The following is a 15,472-nucleotide window of genomic DNA, read 5'->3' as shown; positions in this document are numbered from 1 at the left end:
GGAAATTTGGAAGCCTGCCTCGTTGAGATAAAAGAGTGGATGTCACTCAATTTCTTGCGTCTTAACTCTGAAAAGACCGAAATGTTAGTCATTGGTCCATCTAAAGGCCGTGACTTATTCTCAAAAACTGCTGTGAACATTGACAAATGTCACATCACACAGAGTGACTCAGTTAAAGATTTAGGTGTCACATTTGACCCCGATCTGTCCTTTAAAACACATGTGAAGAAAATTACTAGAACCGCTTCCTTCCGTCTTCGTAACGTTGCTAAAATCCGTTCCATACTGTCTCAGTCGGATGCAGAAATTATAATTCATGCGTTTATTACCTCCCGTCTCGATTACTGTGATGCACTACTCTCTGGTCTCCCGAAGTCTAGAATCAAGTCTCTTCAGCTGGTACAAATGTCTAACTAGGACAAAAAAGTACAATCACATAATATAAATGCAGATCATAGATCATAATGACAATTTTGTGGCAAAAAGTTGTGTCCCGGGGACACACCTTGATTTGAGACTTTTTTTTTCAAGATGGCGGCGCGTCTAGACGCAGCGGCTTCATGTGTCTGTCCAGTAAATCTTTTTAACCTGTGAAGCCCTTTGAGACTCTTTGTGATTAAGGGCTATACAAATAAAAATGACTTGACTTGACTAACATGGATTTTGGCTAACCTGCATTGGCTCCCAGTTAGCCTTAGATGTGATTTCAGTATTATACAAAATCATACATGGACTTGCTCCCTCTTATCTTTCAGATCTGATTCGCCCCTATGTCCCGGTCCGAAGCCTACGATCTGAGAGTGCCGGTCTTCTGGTGATCCGCTGTGTTCCGCCGGTCCGAGAGTGTTCTTCATTCAGGCCCCGGTGCTGTGGAATGCTCTTCCCCCTGAGATCCGATCTGCAACCTCAGTGGAAATGTTTAAATCTAAGCTTAACACTCACTTCTACTCCATTGCATATGAATAACCTACTCTTCTCGTCGGCTGAAAAATAGTCTGTGTAATATAATTTAATAATCTGTGAAGCCCTTTGAGACTCTTCGTGATTTAGGGCTACATAAATAAAAATGACTTGACTCTCTTGAAGACATCGTCTAGTCCAGGGGTAGGGAACCTATGGCTCGGGAGCCATATATGGCTCTTTTCATGAGTACATATGGCTCCGAAATAAAATGTAACTATTGCACATCTTTCTGTGGCGTTCCAAAGTCAAGTGATTCCATCCCGATTTTGGTCCATATAAAGCCGGAGCAACTTAATGCAGAAGTTTGATAAGAAACCATTTAAACCGATAAATAAAAACACTGGCAAACGACTTTGATTGGGTGAGCAGTACAGGTGGGCGGATCCCTGCACACAGCGCAAGGCACTTCCTTCTCTCTCTCTCTCTCTCTCTCTCTCTCTCTCTCTCTCTCTCTCTCTCTCTCTCTCTCTCTCTCTCTCTCTCTCTCTCTCTCTCTCTCTCTCTCGCTCAGTGCAGTCTACACCGAAAGTGGATATTATCGTTTGCAGTAATTTGTGACATTTTTACAAAAGAACTTGCATTCACATTGTTTTGAAACCGTTATTAAGGACACATTTCATGGAAAATAATTGTCTTAACACTCTTAACTTAAGGTGGAAAACAATTTGTAAATGTCATATTTACATTGATTTGGAAAGCAAGATTTGGCATTATTATCATAAATTTGATAAAATCATCAAATGACACACAGTGAAATAAAATGTGCTGAAGTAACATTTTTCGCTATTATGGTTCTTTGGGTCAAAAAAGTTCCTGACCCCTGGCCTTCACTATCTCCAGCCCATTAAGAAAGTTTGATGCGGATGACTAAATGGTCGGACCGTTTTTTTTTTTCAGAAACTTTTTACCACGGAGGGGGACCTCCTGAAGCGCATCACCCAAAACAAGTTAAACCTCACTTTATTTATCTTTGTAGAGCATATTACTTAATAAATTGCTCATTTTTTATTACAAAACAATTCAGGTTACTTATACAAGTCTTAAACCTACTTCTATAAACCTTAAACGTATAAAATATGGCACTTGAGCAAGTTATGATTTTAAGGGTTATTGATCTTTTTCGTTATTCATTATCCATTATCAGTTATCAGTCAGTTCGCAATGTGCTACAAAGCCTCTTACTCTCAGCCAAAAGGCCAAGCTAAGGTTCTAGCCTTAAAGCCTTGCTGCGATCATTTCGAATGCATCATTCCCGGACGTAATGCAATACCGGGCCGATACGTGGAGTGTACAGGGCAAGCCCTTATTCCATCTTTTTTTTTTTTTTTTGGTTTGAACAAATTTATTGACACTAATAATTCGCCCAAGCGATTTCGGCAAGAGAGACAAGACTCAATTTAGCGATAGGTACTGAGGCCTTAACTTACCCTGGGAGAGTTGGCTACTCGCCTATTTTTGACGTCTCCTGCCATGGCCGGGCATTATACCGGCGCGCGGAGACACAACTGCGTACGATTCTTGCTCAAAGATGTTGTGGATATTTCGGAGGGTATGTCAAGGCTGGATTTTATTAGCAAATTTATTGAAAAGCTTTTGAAGTTTAAAAAGGAGGAGATACATGCTGTCATAAAAATGCCTTCTGGCAAGGGCTTTGATGTAAGTTTTGAAACTGTGGCTCTTTATCAAGAGTTTTGGACTCGCTTTGAGGGAGTGAGGCCCCAGTTTTCTGGATTTACGGTGGAGAAGCTGACTGATAACGCCAACAAGATTGTAATTGTCAGAATGTTTAGCGAGATGGTGAGTGCTGATGACGTCTGCTATTGGTTGAGTAGATACTGCTCAGTAAAAGGCCAGGCTATGAAGGTGAGGGATGAGAAAGGCTATTGGACCGGTGCCTGGAGGGTACCCATCCAACAATGGCAAGATCCTCAGGGCTTTCAGGGATTGAAACACCTCCCCTCGACTATATTCCTGGGGGAAAACCGTGGCTTTATCCACTATCAAGGACAACCGAAACTCTGTCGCAAATGTGGTGAGCATGGGCATCTGGCTGAGGTATGTGATCAAATCTTTTGTGGAAAGTGCAGGACAATTGGACATTCCTTTGAGGAATGCACCAATAGCAGAAAATGCAACCTCTGTGGAGAAACGAACCACCTCTATAGAAACTGCCCAAAATCTTTTGCTAACAAATTGAAAGCTAGGAAAGCAGTTAACAAAGACAACAAAGACAATGAAATGAATACATGTAACAAAGACAATGAAATTAATAAAGATAACAAAGACAATGAAATGAATAAAGTTATGGAAATAACAAATGACAATGAACAAGAAATTAATAAGGTTATGGAAATACCTAATGAAGATGAACAGGAAATGAATAAAGTTATGGAAATACCCAATGTAGATGATCAAGAAATGCACAAAGAAAATAGACAAGACAAACAAACTGAAAATACAGATGTTCTTACCAAAACCCCTGGAGGAGGGACCAAAAAATCAAATTTGAATCAGGAAGGACCTGGAAATTCAAATTCGATTTTTCATATAATACCTGAATTTGGACAAGACAAACAAATAGAAAAGGCAACTGCCAATCCAAAAACACATATCAATCAGGAAGGGCCTGGGACAGAGTCCAAATTAGCAAATTTGTTTGCTACGCCACTTCTGGAATTTGGAGATGACAAACAAATCGAAAAGGCGAACAACTCTCCAAAAACCCTTAAAGGCACTGGAAAGAGGGGTAAAAGTAAGACAAAATTGGGGGTGGTGAAAACACCGGAAACAAAGAGGAGAGATTTAGAGGAAAGCCAATTGCCGAAGAAAAATCCCACAAGGGAACTGTATGAAGTTGAGCCGGAGGAAGTCGGGGAGGGAAAAAATCTGACCATTTGTGGGCAGGGAAGTAAGAGACCCCTCGATAGGTCCTCTGGCTCACCCCCTAACCCAGAAAAAAGGGGAAGACCTGGAAACACAGACAGAGAGTCAGAGGATTCCAGAGTTTTCACCAATGAGTCTCCAAATGAGGTACTGCTCTTAAGTGATGTGTCTGACACAGATGACACTCTCGATGATCACCAAAGAATGGACTCGGATCCCCCGGTTTTGTCTAAGTAGTTTAAATACTTTAACAACAATTATGAACATTACATTCTCTACTATCAATGTGAGAAGTGTGAGATCAAAGGTTAAGGCTCACAGCGTTTTATCGTTCTTAAAAACTATCAGAACGGATGTGTTTTTGCTACAAGAATGCTGCATCCCTTTTCAAAAAAATTATAAACAGTGGGAAGAGATTTGGCCATATCCGTCATTATGGAGTGGCTCGAATGAAAACCGTAACGATGGAGTAGCCATTTTAATAAACAACCCTCAACTCATCATAAAGGGGAGTACTGTGATGAGAGACGGACGCGCAATCTTAGCAAGACTTTCTTATATAGGGAATGATTTTAACCTCATTAACATATACGGCCATACCGACAGACAACTCAGGTACGAACTCTTAGAGGACATCCAGTCGCATATGCTAGGCCATCAACCACTAATCGTGGGAGGAGATTTTAATTGCATCCTAAGTAGGAAGGATAGAAAGAGGACCGATGAGGAGTTTAAAGTAGATAAAACATCAACTTTATTACAAGACATGTGCCGGACATTTAAACTGGTGGACTGTTTCAAATCCATACATCCAGGTGAGGAGGGCTTCACCTGGTTCAGTAGTGACAATGCCAGAGCCTCTCGAATAGACTACATATTTACAAGGGGTTTAGCACTGAGTGATGCAAGATTAATTCCTGTTTTTTTTTTGATCACTTGCTGCTGTCCTGCTCTCTCTCGTTTCCTTCAGGTATAAATGTTGGGAAGGGTCTGTGGAAGTTAAACTGCTCCCTGCTGGAGGATGAGGCTCTAGCCGCAAAATATAGGGAGCTGTACAAAGACTGGCAGACCCTTCAAGACTCGTACGATTCACGAGCACAATGGTGGGAAATGACAAAGAAACGAACACAGACTTTTTTTAAAAATGCAGGGAAAAACAAGAAACTTAAAGAGATGAAACGCATGTCGGGACTACAAAGAAGACTCCAACGCTATTTCGTCCTAACAGAAAAGGGGATGGACTTTAATGATGAAGACCAAACAGGAACTAAACGCTTTGGCGGAAATAAAGAGCAAAGGCATCATAATAAGAAGCAGAGAAAGAGAAATAGAAGAAGGGGAAAAATGTACACGCTACTTTTTAAAAAAAATAATGAGCAAAAGTGAGGGGCTTTTTAGACTTCAAAACGAAAACTGGCAAATAACAAAGGAAAGTAGTGAAATAACCAAATTAGTCGAAGACTACTACAAAAAATTATATGAAAAGAAAGAAACACATGAGAATGAAATGGGGCATGTATTAGATCATATTTCAAGATCAGTGCGTCAAGACCCCTTTTTAACATCGGACTTTACCCAAGACCAACTGAATGATTGCATAAAGACTATGAAAAAAGGCAAATCTCCCGGGGAGGACGGGCTTAACCTCGAATTTTACCGGACTTTTTGGGATATTTTAGCACCAGATCTGATTACTGTTTTTAACGAATTTTCCAGTCGAGACAACATGCCAGACAGTTTCAGAATAGGGATAGTTACTCTATTGCACAAAAAAGGAGACAAAACTGACTTAAAAAACTGGCGTCCCATAACACTTTTAAAGGTGGATTGTAAAATTTTCAGCAAGCTTCTAGCAACACGAATGTCTGTAGTCTTGGGAGACTTGGTTGATCCGGATCAAACCTGTGCTATCGTGGGAAGGAAGATCAGCGACAGTCTCATGCTGATCCGTGACACCATTTGTTATGCGAGAGACAGAAACATGCGACTAGCGGTCCTAAACCTAGACTTTGAAAAAGCCTTTGATCGAGTCTCGCACCAATACCTCTTCAGGGTATTGCAAAAATGTGGTTTTCCCCAAAAATACATCAAGTGGGTGGGACTGCTATACCGAGACATCTACAGCAAATTCATGATTAACGGGAATTTATCGGAAGCAATCAAGATCAACTGCGGTGTACGTCAAGGTTGCCCTATGTCTCCCCTTTTCTATGTTCTTGGCATTGAACCTTTGGCACAAATGTTAAGAAAAGATAGATTTGTCAAAGGGATCAATATCCCAGGAAGTGGGGGACAAATTACCAAGTGTATTTTGTACATGGATGATTTTAATATTTTATGTACTGACCGCGCATCTGTTGGAAGAGCCCTTGACTTGACTGACCTGTTTGGTAGGGCGTCTGGGTCAAGGCTAAATAGAGAAAAATCACAAGTGAAGTTTTATGGAACGTGGAAAGAGACAGAAAAGGCAGGACTCCCACTGACGGTGTTAAAGACAGACCAGAAAATCCTAGGGATAAAATTCAATGCAGATGGAGGAGGCGAGACCAACTGGGATGACGTGACAAGGAAAGTTAAGCAAAGACTTGTTTTTTGGTCACTAATAAAACTGACAATAGAGGGGAAGGTACTAATCATCAAAGCGATCATCCTCCCACTGCTTTTGTCAATCAGTTCAGTTTTTATGCCCAAAAGAAACGTGCTGTTACAACTGGACCGAGCCATCTTTCGCTTTGTCTGGGACTCAAAGTGGGAAATGATAAAAAGAGATACAATGAAAAAGAAAAAGGAAAAAGGGGGGAAAGGAGTGCCTGACCTCCAGCTTTTCCTGGGAAGCAAATATGTCTCTCTCCACTTCCAAAATGCTGTGGGCCCACCCAACAACCCGAAAAGTCAAGCGATGACCCGGTTCTGGATGGGCTCATATTTGCGGAAGCTAAAGCTTGAACCAAACAATCGTTTGATTCCAGTTTCATTTAACTTGCCACCAACACATCTCTTTATTCGGGATTTTTTAAAGAACTTTGATTTGGAAACACAAGAATGTCACATCTTACAAAACCACAGGGCCCTTATTGCTATTGTGCAAGCGCGAGCAACAGTAAGTCCTGTGCGGGGGCTTGCGTTTGGCGAACCTACAACGGTTTGGAACAACGTGAACCATCCTGCCCTCCCAAACAGACTACGAGACTTGTCATGGCTGGTGGCTCATGAGGTTCTCCCAGTCAGAGCCGTAATGCACCACCGAGGAATGTCAGCGACTTCGACGTGCCCTCGACCTGGCTGTGGTGCCCAGGAGTCGGTGAGGCACCTTTTTTGTGAGTGCAGTGCTGCCGAGGACTTGTGGACAATGGCCGACCAACTAGGAAAATTCCCGGACTTGCCAGCAGGGGAGGTCCCTGACGCACAATACGTGCTTTACGGGATGAGTCGGTCGAAGAGGTCTCGGAACGACTTTGCCAGGGACTGGCTCACTATCGCCGTCATCAAGGACGCCATCTGGACCTCCAGGAACCTGCTGGTATGGAGGTGCAGACAGATCCCCCCCGTGGCTATGCTCCAAACGGCTGCAGATACCATACAATCTGCGAGCGGCGGGCCTAGGACGTAGCCATAAAGAAGAATCGTCTGCACCCACCCGGAGGGGGGAACCAGAGCTACACTGTGGGGGCCACGGCAGCAATGGCCTGGTTGTGGAAAGTAGGAGTAAAAAGGGAGAGGACCCACACAGAGGACCGGAGGATGCTTGGGAGGGCGGGATGGCAGAGCTATGCCCTTGCACAATAGTATTCCCCTTTACACGTTGGTTAACTACTGTTAAAAGATAATAATTCTGAAATTGTTTAATTCATGTTGGAAATGTCGGGAAAAAATGTTAAAACGTCATGTTGTCACGTCATATTGTCACGTCATATCGTCAGATATAACAAAATTGTGAATATGCTTAATGGCTGCTGAGATTGTCGTGTTTGTTTTGCTGCTGTTGGTGTCGGTGGATTCGTTCAGGCCAAAGACAATCGACTTTGGCCTGGACTGATCTATGGACACTAACAAAGATGTTATATAACTAAATTGTGAATATGCTTGATTGCTATTAAGATTTTCGAGAAAAGTTGTTCAAAACTCTTGTATTTGCTGTTAAACGTCATATTGAAATATACTATTGTGAATGTGCTTGATTGCTGTTGAGATAGTTAAGAGGGGTTGATCAAACCTCACACAGTTTGTTTTCTGTTATTAGTGTCAATGGGTTTGTTCAAACCAATGCTACCAAAGATGTTACATAACGAAATTGCGAATATGCTGTTAGGATTGTCGAGAAGGGTTGTTGAATCTTCGCATAGTTTGTTTGCTATTATTTGTGTCGAATTTTGTTCAGATTTTGTTCAAAATCTCTGGATTGCAAAAATCGCAGCTTTATTAAACTTCCACGATTTGTGAGTTGCGAGCGTGTTATCAGTAGCGCGGTGCTACCTTTCACAGGCACGGTTTGGGATGAAAGTTATATTATTATTATTAAAGCTTTGTAAACTCTCTTGGTGTACCGTGTTTCTTTGTAAATTTGTGTAATTATGTATAATATGTATTTGCAACTGTAGAGTTTGTAATGTATTTATTTTAGAGACTTATTGTGATATGTTTTCTACGATTGAATCAAAAAGAAGGGGCGGAGCGAACGCGGGCTGGCGGGAAGTGGGGTAAAACTGAGTTAAATCTCTTTGTTGTTGCAGTGGACAATAGTGGATATATATTTTTCCCACCCTTAACTTTGGAAATATACATTTTTTTGTTGGATTACTTTCAATGGGACCTGGACTTTAAAGGTTTGCATTAAATTCTAACTACCGGTATCATTGTTGATTCATGTTGCCGGTTGTGGTGGATGGATTATGTATGTGATTTTGAAAAGTCCCGGGAATCTTTCAATGATTCGATAGATTTTTGCAATCCGGAGATGGAAGAAGGGCTTGCCCTGTCCACTCCACGCATCGGCCCGGTATTGCAGTACCTCCGGGAACGATGCATTCGAACTGATCGCAGCAAGGCTTTAAGGTTAGGACCTTAGCTTAGCCTTTTGGCTGAGAGTAAGAGTCCCGGTTCCTAGGCATTGTAGCGTATAACGAACTGACTAATAACTGATAATGAATAACGAAAAAGATCAATAACCCACCAAAAGTTAGGTTTGGGATAATCCTATGACTGTGTTTCATGTTTAAATGTTGGCGCATGCGGCTCATATACAGGTGCGGCTTGTGTAAGGACAAAACCAATAATGTCCGCATGGTGCGTGCGGCTTATAATCAGGTGCGCTCTATAGTCTGGATTTTATGGTAACTCAGAGCTAACTGAACAAGATATGAAAAGAGACGACGCATCTAATTATGGTAACGGAAACTAGCTTCCACTGACAACATGAAAATAAGACTATGAACAATATGTTGGAATACCAACTAGTATTAATTAGATATAATATTAAATTTAAAGGACACATATACTCAAGTATCAATAGAAAAACTAGTTCTGTTCCAACACCAACCAGCTCTAACATAACAATATATGCAAGATAAACGATACAGGCATTCCCACACTTGGACAGAACAACAGCAGGAGTGCCATGATGATGAGACCAAGAAATGTAAAGATACAGGATTTGTTGGATAAACAACTATTTCTCAAACAAAAAACATTCCCACATGTTGACAGAATAAAGAAAGTGCACAAACAACGAGACCATCAAACATATTGTTGTAACACTTAATCTCACTGAACAAAACAAAAAGTAAGGAAGATATAGGACCTTGTTGGAATACCAGCTAGTTCAGGATGACAAGACCATGACATCTAATGCAGGAGCATCAACTGGCTCTAACTGAATGAAACATAAAAGAAAAGATTACATTTACCGTAAATTCCGTACTATAGAGCGCACCTGATTATAAGACGCACCCACCGCTGATTTTGTACATACACAAGCCGCACCTGTATATAAGCCGGATGCCCCCACATTTAAACATGTAACACAAACACAAAGTTAACCCAAACCTGACTTCAAGTCCCGCGATTGAAACTAAATGTCCTTCACTATCCGCCACAGTCCAAAAATCACAGCCGGCAAAATGAAGGGAAAATGATACCAGTACTTAAGATTTGATGCCGACCTGCAGAGTCCAGGTCGCAATGAAAGCAATCCAAGGAAAAAAGTGTATATTTCCAAAGGTAAGGGTGGGAAAAATATATCAGATGAACACATTTACTCACACATCTCCTTTTTCTTTAACCAACTTTTTACCCCCTCTTCTTTCCTTGTCTGTCCCTCACCTTTACCGGTCCCCACCTAAACTCGGCACTCCACGTTTGTTCCTCCCCTTATTTTTTGTTCACCCGTGCAAAACATATCAGAATAAGTGTCTAAAATATATACATTACAAAAATATACAGTTGCAAATACATATTATACATGGGTTCCACATATTTATAAAGAAAGACGGTATACCGAGAGAGTTTTCAAAGCTTTAATAATAATAATATAGCTTTGACAGGGCAGTTAATGGTAGCAACACTCGAGCGCTGCTAGCGGCCGTTAGAAAATTTACATAAATTGGCCGTATCACTGAATAAGCCGCAGGGTTGAAAGTTAGGGAAAAAAGTAGCGGCTTATAGTCCGGAATTTACGGTACATAGGATAAGTTGGAAGAAACATTCCTACACATAGACATAACAGCAACGAGAGTACCAAGATGATGAGACATATAGTTTAAACGCTGACAAGGTTTAGCTGAACAAATCATGCACGTGAGACGACACAGAATATATATATACTCGCAGAGGGATAGGACAATACTAAAAGTGCCATGACGACAAGACAATTACATATGATTTATGGAACATTTATTGGCCCTAACTGAACAAAATTTGAAAGGCAGACGACAGAGGATATGTACTCCACGTGGACAAAACAACATTAAGATTGCAATGAGGACTAGACCATTAAACATGATTTTTTTTTGGAACACATTTGTGTTCTAAAATGGGCAAAATGTAATCTATTTACTTTAAGATCTAGAAGAGCGTAATTCCACAAAAAGCACCGAAACACAACATGACAGTACGGGATACACAACATGCCAATTATCCAGTAATCGATTAATCGAAAATATCCAATCTTCAATGTTTTGTATATGTATGTTGTTTCAAACATACGAGTTGATGCATCCGTTTGATCAGCGAACAAGACCTCAAATCTCTTCCTCTTGTTTTCACTCCAGTGGAGGGCGAAGGTGAAGGTCAAGGTCGAATTCTCCAGCGGTTTCCTGAAAAAGACTGGGAGGACAGCCCGTTCCCACAAGGCGTAGAGCTGGTACATAAAGACACGGTCGACCCCGGGATAAGACACCCCTAAGCCGAGACATGCAGTGATGCTAAAGGGAGAAGCAAGAAGATGATAACCGTGGAAATTAAAACATTCCCCAAAAACAGAATGATAATTATTGCCAAAACATACAAAAAATGGACAGAATCTTTTACCATTTAAAAGAGTCATGGAAAATATATTTCGAAAACATGTACAGTAATCCCTCAGTTATTGGAATTAATGGGGACCAAAACCACCGGCAAAAAATGAAAATCCGCGAAGTAGCGACGCCCCTTCAAAAATGCTTAAAAAAAGAAAGCATTAAAAAAAATGTTTTTAAATTATTTTATTATTATTATTATTATTTTTAGACCTGCGAAGCTCTGAACCCGCAAATGTGGAACCGCGAAGTAGCGAGGTCCCACTGTATATATATATATATATATATATATATATATATATATATATATATATATATATATATATCCCAGCAATCATCGGGCAGTGGGCAGGGGACACCCTGGACTGGTTGCCAGCCAATCGCAGGGCACACGGGGACAGACAACTCACTCGCTCAGTCACACTTAGGGACAATTTGGAGCGACCAATTCACCTGAAATGCATGTTTTTGGAATGTGGGAGGAAACCGGAGTGCCCGGAGGAAACCCACGCAAGCACGGGGAGAACATACAAACTCCACACAGTACAGCCGGGAGCTGGATTTGAACCCACTCAGGAGGTTCCCACGACCTCAGAACTGTGCCGCACACGCGCTAACCACTGCGCCGCCGTGCTGCCATATATATTATATTAAAAGTAAATATATTTAGAAAAAGAAAAGAATAGAATAGAGAAAAATTGTTCCCCGAAGTCAAACGTGCCAGCACCCCTCTTTGACAGAGCCACCCCCCTCACCTATCCGCCCCCCCATTTGAGAACCACTGTGCTGGAGCAGTGCGCCTTATAATTCGAGCGATATATAGTCCAGAAAACATGGTACAACTTCACTCAACACTCAACTCAGGTTGTGTACTATATAAACAACATAGCAGCTAAATGTAAATAAGCACCACCGCTCCTTAGTGTAGTGCAGCTGCAATTGCACTTGGTTCTTTAGGGGGAAACAAAAGTTCCCTCAGGGTAAAGGCGCCCACACCCCACTTGACCACTTGCCTTGCTCGAGTAAAAAGCAAAAAAATAACCATGAAAACGAAAACATTCCCCAGAAAACAGACAGATTGAATAATAGAACTTTAACCTTTAGCCATTTTCTTGGTAAGCAAGATCCTCAACCCGATCGGCCTATTTACAAAAGACACGAAAAATCAATGTTTTAGGTTGGAGTCCGGATGGCGGGTACCCCGAGAGTTTCTTGCAGAAGGCCAAGTTATTGCACTGGAACGGCCCTTTCAAACCGTGGGGGCACCCTGCCGTCCACAGGGAGCGCTGGGAACACTGGTTTGTACCAGATCCAACCGGAAGGTTCTCTTTAAAGAGGCCAAACAGGATGAATTAATAAGGACTGCGGACCGGCAAACTCTTTCAGATGTATCCATTTTCCTGTCTTCCTTCTTTCCTCTCAATCCATCCTTCTTTTCTTGCTCTCCCTCTTTCCATTCTTTCTTCTTTCCTAACATCTTTCTTTCCTTCCTTCCTTCTTTATAACTTTGCTTCATTCCTTTCTCTCCTTCCTTCCTTTCTCTCCTTCCTTCCTTTCTCTCCTTCCTTCCTTTCTTCCTTCTTTCCTTCCTTCCTTCCCATCCTTCCCTCCTTCCATTTTTCCTAATAACCTTCTTTGATTCCTCTCCTCTTCTTCATTCTTTGGTTTCCTTTGTTTCTTCATTCTTTCCTTCTTTCCTTCCTGCCTTCCTGCATTACTTCCAGGCCGAGTAGTGTAAGATATTTGTGTCATTAACTATTATGTGGGAGCAGAATTTCCTTCTACGCATCTTTTAATGTATCCAATGCGAGATCAAGAATAAATTATGATAATAAAGAGGTGTATTAAAACATCTCATCTCATTAGCCGTACCGCTTATCCTCATTAGGGTCGCGGGGGGGCTGGAGCCCATCCCAGCCATCTCCGGGCAGTGGGCAGGGGACACCCTGAACTGGTTGCCAGCCAATCGCAGGGCACACAGGGACAAACAACCCATTCACTCATTCACACCTAGGGACAATTTGGACCGGCCAATTCACCTGAAATGCATGTTTTTGGAACGTGGGAGGAAACCGGAGTGCCCGGAGGAAACCGGAGTGCCCGGAGGAAACCCACGCAAGCACGGGGAGAACATACAAACTCCGCACAGGAAGTCCGGAGCTGGATTTGAACCCACGACAGGTTCCCATGACATGAACTGTGCCGCACAAGCGCTAACCAATGCGCCGCCGTGCTGCCCGTATTAAAACATATTGTGTCTAATTGGTTGTGCAATTTACAGCCCAGGATTTTTATGACTCATATCCATCCATCCATTATCTGCACCGCTTATCCTCAGTAGGGTCACTGGAGCCCATCCCCGCTATCTTAGAAGGTAAGGTGGGCAGGGGACCCCCTGAACTGGTTGCCAGCCAATCGCAGGGTACACAGGGACAGACAATTCGTTCACTCATTCATACCTAGGGACAATTTGGACTGGCCAATGAACCTGACATGCATGTTTTTGGAATGTGGGAGGTAACCGGAGTGCCCGGAGGAAACCCACGCAAGCACGGGGAGAACATGCAAACTCCACACAGGAAGGTTTGATCCCATGAACCCAGAACTGTTCCGCACACGTGCTAACCATATATATATATATATATATATATATATATATATATATATATATATATATATATATATATATATATATGTATATATATATATATATATATATATATATATATATATATATATATATATATATATATACACACGTGCTAACCACTGCCCATATATATATATATATATATATATAGGGATGTGATTTTTCCGCTAATTCGCGGAATTCCGCTTTTTTTATCTCCAAAAATAAAATTTTAAAATTTCCGATTTTTTAAAGTGGTAAAAAATCCGATTTCGTCCCTACAGCATTCCATTTTAGTATTTCCGTAACTGAAATGAAAGGATCTTGCAATTGGTTGAGGTCTCCGTGTCGACCAATAAACGCGCTTGTTATAAAAGCATAGGAGTATGCCATTGTTCATTTCTCACACGTTGTTGCCGGGTGTTTAAAGAAAGATGTCCGTGATCGAACGCTAAGACGCTCCGCGAGTTGAAGAAATTGATAAGATGGTAAAAAACAAGTTTCGATGGGACTGGTTAGAGAAGGAATTATCTACAAATGTTGGAAAGAAGACTGTGATGAATTTGTTCAGTGACTTTATTCGGAAGATCAATCGTGCCGGTGTTATACCGATAACAGTATCCCCGCCGAGAAGTGTATCCCATGTCGCGGGAGCGCGCAAACGTCACTCCTCCACGTCACTCCTACGTCACTGCACACGTCACTCCTCCACGTCACTCTACGTCACTCCTGTTGCTACAACCACTTTTACCTCGTTTTAGCTCACTTTTACATCACTTTTCGGGTATGTAAGGGCGAAAATAGATCCCAGATGCACACCGTATATAAACCACTTTTGAGCAGGTAACGTGTTTATTTTGCCTTTTCTGACTCAAATCGCTCGTATTTAAACTGTTATGCACGCTACCATAAAGCTGATTATGCTGAAACGAAGTGTCAAATCATCAACAGATAAACGGGAAACGAACGTGTATGATTTCTCAAACGAAGACGTAACACGTCGATAATTGTATTTTGTGTTTGACTTGAATAAACAGATCATCGTGTGCCTAATATTGTCACAGCAACGGTGTCATTTTTTTCTAGTACAAATGATCCGACGTCAACCTAACACTGTAAACAATGCTGGTGGGAGGGACCATCCTGGCTGCTTGGCTGCTGCCGAGAAATGTACCCCCCCCATCTATCTCTGGCTATGAAGTTCACAGGGCCATGAAATTTACCCTGATTACTCGTGGTGGGCCCATGTCCTCACAGTGAAAAGCACAGCTCGCTGGATGCAACTGAACCTGTTTTAGGGGGGGTGCGTTTTTGGTCGCATAAAACCCATCAAGCAAGAATTATAATGTTGATTAATCAGGGAAGAATCATGTATATCTTTAATAACCACATGGTCCAATCATTTTTACGTAAATTATTTTATGAAAATAAAGGGGACATTTTATACGAGAAAAAAACATGTGATTGTCCCCGTTAAAAGACTGCA

The 15,472-nt window shown here is 41.6% G+C and overlaps 1 protein-coding gene and 1 pseudogene across 1 annotated transcript in view; one reads left to right on the top strand and one right to left on the bottom strand.

Moving 5' to 3' along the window:
* LOC148356913 (ATP-binding cassette sub-family G member 1-like) overlaps positions 1-15,472 on the bottom strand; it is a 162,937-nt gene that overhangs the window by 97,317 nt on the left and 50,148 nt on the right. The gene's annotated exons all lie outside the window — the stretch shown is intronic.
* On the top strand, positions 8,764-8,876 carry LOC148356917 (U2 spliceosomal RNA; annotated as a pseudogene).

This window comes from Urocampus carinirostris, chromosome 11, assembly GCF_059441175.1.
Source record: "Urocampus carinirostris isolate Australia breed hairy pipefish chromosome 11, RoL_Ucar_1.0, whole genome shotgun sequence".
NCBI lineage: Eukaryota > Metazoa > Chordata > Actinopteri > Syngnathiformes > Syngnathidae > Urocampus > Urocampus carinirostris.
The sequence above is the reverse complement of the archived record's forward strand: the minus strand, read 5'-3'. Positions and strand labels throughout refer to the sequence as shown.